Source organism: Tupaia chinensis, unplaced genomic scaffold (genome assembly GCF_000334495.1).
Source record: "Tupaia chinensis unplaced genomic scaffold, TupChi_1.0 Scaffold000139_1, whole genome shotgun sequence".
NCBI classification, from domain to species: domain Eukaryota; kingdom Metazoa; phylum Chordata; class Mammalia; order Scandentia; family Tupaiidae; genus Tupaia; species Tupaia belangeri.
This window is the reverse complement of record NW_006159609.1, coordinates 6,469,965-6,475,678: the sequence shown is the minus strand read 5'-3', so window position 1 is coordinate 6,475,678 and position 5,714 is coordinate 6,469,965. Positions and strand designations below refer to the sequence as shown.

The 5,714-nt window shown below is 38.9% G+C and overlaps 1 pseudogene; it reads left to right on the top strand.

Moving 5' to 3' along the window:
• Window positions 1-326: 326 nt before the first annotated feature.
• On the top strand, window positions 327-1,457 carry LOC102490984 (F-actin-capping protein subunit alpha-2-like; annotated as a pseudogene).
• The last annotated feature ends 4,257 nt before the right edge of the window (window positions 1,458-5,714 follow it).

The window sequence follows — 5,714 nt, the reverse complement described above, 5'->3', positions numbered from 1 at the left end:
TAAGTTTTGCTTAGGGAGAAATGTTTACTTTTTATACACTAAGAAAGTAAAATATTTTAAATAAATGCTTTAAATTCCTACCCCCCCAAAAAAATGAAAAAGTAAATGCATGCTGTACCCAAAACAGAAAAGAGTAAAAATTAATAAATTAGAAAAATTGCAAACATTGAATGTCCTCTCGAATTTCCTATTAGAAGTTCTAACCCTCGCCTTTGGCAGGGTCATGCTGCATGGAGGACCGTGTGGAAAGGGGGAAAGTCTGGTAGCTATTGCTGCTGCAGCTGCCTCCAACGCCGCTGCTGCCAGAGTTTGTCACCGAAAGGAAGATGGCAGATCTGGAGGAGCAGTTGTCCGATGAGAAGGTGCACATAGCAGCAAAATTCATCTTCATGCCCCTCCTGGAGAATTCAATGAGGTGTTTAATGCTGTTTGGTTACTGCTTAATAATAATGATCTCCTCAGGGAAGGGGCAGGCCATGATTTTGCACAGTATAACCTGGACCAGTCTGCGCCAGTAAAAATGGAAGGTTATGAAGATCAGGTATTGATAACAGAACATGGCGACTTGGGAAATAGCAAGTTTTGGGATTCAGAAAATCAGAATCTGTTTCAAATTTGATCACTTGAGAAAGGAAGCAACTGATTCATGACTGTATGAAGCAGAAAATGCAATTGAATCATGGAGAATTGGGTACAAGCCACTCTGGGAGCTTACGTAAAAAAGAGCATTACCAAACAGGGTCAATAAGGCGTATGATAAAAAAAGAAAAAAAGAAAAAAGGGTGAGCAGCAAACCACTATCCCATGCATAGAAAGCTATCAGTTCCAAGCAAAAGATTTTTGGAATGGTCATTGGAGGTCAGAGTGGAAGTTTACAATGACTCCTTCAACCACTCAGGTGGTTGGCATCTTGGAAATTTAGGTTCATTATTATGAAGACGGTAATGTTCAGCTAGTGAGTCATAAAGATATACAAGACTAACAGGTACAGACAGCAAAAGAATTTATGAAGATTGTGGAAGCTGCAGAAAATGAATACCATCAGTGAGAATTATCTAACAATGTCAGATGCTACCTTCAAAGCTTTACATAGAGGGACCAGCAAGCAGTTAGCATAATGGCTGTGTCGCTGAACTCCCAAGTAGTCTACCGCGGTTAGAGTCCCAGACCTGGTTGCTTAAACTCCACGCTAGACACGTGTGCGCGGATGCCCAAGATCTCAAGAGGAGAATGGAGGAGAAGGGATTGCGGTGTGGCCATCCCCCCTGGGGGGGGGGTGATTTCTCGCTTTCTGTCTCTCTGTCTCTGTCTTTCTGGCGAGTGCATGCACCCTATAGCAAAAATATGTCAAAAAAAAAAAAAAAGCCTTACGTAGACAGCTGCCAGTTACATGTACTAAAATTGATTGGAGCAAGATTTTTAGCTACAAGATCGGCAAAGAGATGCAGAAAGCATAAGATGAACATTGCATGACTGGATCATTTTAGTGTCTTTGTGTTAAAAAAAATCATCTCAAAAGTATTCAGAACTGTCAAGCTGCCCAGTCAGATGGGCTGTTGCCATTTAAAAATCACTGTAATAAGTTTGGCTACAGAATAAAGCTTAGCTAATCAACCATTATTTTTCATTTCTTTTGTTCAAAGATGATTGAAAATCAGCTTAGCTTAAATATATTTTACTTTCTATTATACCTTCTTTCTTACAACGAAAAGATGTTTCCTCTAGTTTATAGTTAACAGTTTTTGAAGGGCTTCAAAAATATTTTATCTCCTATAATGCTAAAATTATTGTCTTTTGGTTTCTGAAATGGGTGGCTTTGTGTATTTTCCTAATTCTTTTTAATAGGGTCAATAATAGACGTTATGGTTCAAGGTGGTTGATGGATTGTCAGGTATGCTGCTTCAGAAATTGTCTACCTTCCCCTCACCTCTTCCACTTATGTAAGACTGAGATTAGATGGAAAGTACTTTCTATATCAATTGTGTTTAAACCTTTCAAAAAAGTTATTTAGCTTGCTTTGTGTTTAAGTAAACTCTGTAATACATACAGTCCTGAACTCGTAAAAAAGGAAAAAAAAAAGTCCTAACCCTAAAAGCAATGGTATTGGATACAGAACCTTTGAGAGGTACTTAGGGTTCAATTAGCTCATTAGGATAGGGCCTTCATGATGGGATTAATGGCTTTATAAGCAAAAGAAGAAATAGGTATCTTTCTTTGCCGATGTACCCACACCAAGGAGAGGCCAAGTGAATTCAGAGAGAAAGGGGAAGTCTGTAAACCAGTCAGGACAGGCGGGTCCCCATCAGAAATCAGACTACCCAATTCCTTGATCTTAACCTTCCAGCCTCCTGGACTGTGAGAAGTGCAGCTCTGTTGTTTAAGCAACCCAGTCTATGGTATTGCGTTGTGGCAGCCTAAGCAGACCAAAGCAGGCCCAGATATAAAAAAAGTAGAGGTGATAAGTGTAGAGATCACCCAGAGACTGAGAACAGACAGAAAAAGGAAGAGGCCCAATGTCTGAGCTTCTGACCTACTGACAGCTGAGTGTGATTTTCTGGCAACCATGCACAAACATTTTTCAAGTAAGAGAGGGTAAGCAATTCTTTCAGGTGATGCTGGTGAACTGGGTAAGATGTGACTGGCAAATGGCTACAACATTTAGTATGGAGGCCATTTTTATGTTTTCTCTGATTAAAACTCTCAAATGGTTTCACATTACTCTAGTAATAAAATCTTTTAAAAGATCTTTACAATCCAGTTTCTGCCTAGGTCTCTGACCAGCTATTATAACTTTCTTTCTCTTGTCCATTAAGATCCCATCATAGTAATCCACCTGTCGGTTTCAGAGACACGCCAAGCTCATCCTGCTTTATGATCTCTGCATCTGTACATTGGCTCTCTTCTCCGCCTGGATTGCTGTTCTCTCAGGACACACAGCTGCTGTTTTTCGATCAAGCACTAGCATAACTGACATCTCTTCTTAGAAGAGCTCTCAGTCCACCTCTGTCTACAGAAGTCACTCCTAGTCATTATTTATCAAATTATCTAGTTGTTTTCCTTCCTACTTTTGTATTCTATCTGAAATAAATGTTTGTTGTTAATTACGTTATATTTTCTTCTTTAAAATAGAACCATGAATGCAGGGACTCCATCTGTCATTTTCACCACTAGACAACCAGGGCTTCACAAGATGACTACAGCATAGCAAATGTAAATATTACTTGGTGAATAAACATTTAACCACAAATATCTTTTATTTTGGTTTGAAGGAGAAAATGGTGCTAGAATCAGTCAAGTAATTCAATTTTTGGCAATGAGCTAGACTTCAACAGTCTCTACTACCCCAAACCTCTGTCTTTGATCAGGTTTTGCAAAATCTAGTAAGATGTGAAAGGGGATTTCCTCATGGTCTCAAAATTGCAACTAAGTCCAAAAGCTAAATACAAAGTTTACTAAGTAATGTGAAGGTTCTGGAAATACTCAGCATTCACCATGAATGCAAACATATCCCACATTGAACCTGGCTGTGGTAATCCCTATCATACTAGCTCATCTATATTACAGAATATTAGAGACTAGTTTAGGCATTGGTCTAAATGGGGAATATTTGGAGGATATGAATAGTGCTACCTCAGCATGTAAATAAGAATGTTCTAGTGTACCTAGAAAAAGGGGTAAACTATCTCATTCTGTGGCTATTTCCTGAGATACAGAAAGTTGCAGGAAGACTGCTGCTACCATGCAAGCAGGGACTAGTGAGAGAAAATTTTTATAAGCACCTAATATGTGTGGTTCTTGGGAGCTATACTATGGAAAAGTAACTATTTCTCTTTATCAATAAATATATCATTTATCACATTATATTGTACCATGCACATTCTACAGCAATTGACGCCGTGGCATACTTTGGTAGAAGGCTCGCTGGGGAGAGTACAGAATTCCAACCCCAGTACCTGATCCATAATAGGAGCCCCTCTGCAGTGGACATGTAAGAGAAAGGGGAACCAGCATTGGGAGGCACGTCACACTGAGAGTATTAATGACTGTTACAGCTAGCATGAAAATGTCAGTCCTTGGGCTCTAATTGCTGTGACTTATCCTAATCCCCTAAACTTGGAGAGCTCAGAAACCAGAGGGTGTGGGGAAGAAGAAATGATAAAAATAATAATAGACAGTACTTTCTGCTTTTTTCTCCTTGGTATAGCTCTCTTGGGTTTGAAAGAGAAGTGAATGCTCTGAATTATTTGAGTTAGGCATGAAATTTGAAATGTTGGTGGCCTTAACTAGAATTTTATATACTGAATGGTATATATATATTTTTTTTACATTTTTGTATAGGGCACATGCACTTGCTAGAGAGAGAGCAACAGAGAAAGGAAAGTGAGAAATCACCCCTTGAGGGGATGGCCACACCACAATCCCTTCTCCTTCATTCTCCCCTCAGGATTCTGAACATACACACACACACAAACATACACACACACACACACACACCACACACCCAGTGTGAGTTTCAAGCTGACGGGTCCAGGACTAGAACTAGTCACCCATGTGAGAATCAGCTCCTTAACTACCATGCCACCTTCAGGTCCCTAAATGAAAATTTTAAATTCTAGTTAAGAATAGTGAAATATTTTAGATGTTAACAGTTACCATGGTATTTTTCCAAAAAATATTTAAATATGAACAAGGAATACTCAATAGAGCATAAGCAAAAGAAGTGATCAAAAATAAGTAAATTAATAAAACTACTTCATGTTTGTGGCTTATTGAATATATATGTACGTGAGTGCACGCGTGCACGCGTGTGCATGACTGTGTGTGTTTTCGACATAGCTAAAAAAACAAGTATTACCAGAGCTGTCAGGTGGCATGCTGGTTAAGGGGCCTGGATTCCCACATGGCCAATGGCGATTCGAGTTCTGGACATGGCAGGCTGCTTTCTCTCCTTCCCTTTCTTTCTCTCTCTCCATCTCTTTCTGGTTAAATTAAAATCATAATAATAACAAATTGAATTCAAGAAATAAATAATTCTTTGGGAAAAAAGAAACAAGTATTACCAAACTTAGTGCCTTAAATATAAAAAAAAAAAAAGTTTGTCATTCATAGCCCTGTGACTAACGGGGGTTACCTGTAATGACCTGGATTTGACTCCACTATGTGGGTAGATACAGGTTTTATTGTTTTGTTTTATCGTTTTGCTTTTTTTATATCTCCACATTCTTGAAATGATGACAAAAGTACGTTTTCTTCACATGTGATGACTAAAGCATAAGAGTTCATGCCCAACCACCCAAACATATTTCAAGCCACTGACTGCATCGTGGTCTAAGATTAAATTGGCCAAAGCAAGTCCAAAAAGCTGAGCTCAGCTCCGATGGAGAGAGCACATTGCTCTAGTGGGGCAGTGGAGCACAGGAATAGGGCAAGAATAGAGGGAAAAGGGAAGAATTCTGGACAATTCAACCTTGCACATACATGTTAATCCCTTCATCCCTGACTTTAGGGAAATATCCCAACACAAAAAGCCACCATGAAAAGCTCACCACAAGTTGATTGTGGTAAATTCCACCAGAAAAAAAAAACAAAAATTTCATAGCTTTCTGCCAGAAGGATAGTTAACACCCTTTATTCTCCTTCTCAAGTACTTTAGCTAAGGACATGCAAAGACCTTAGCAGTGATAATAAAGAAAAGTAAATTGTGAAATTTTCCT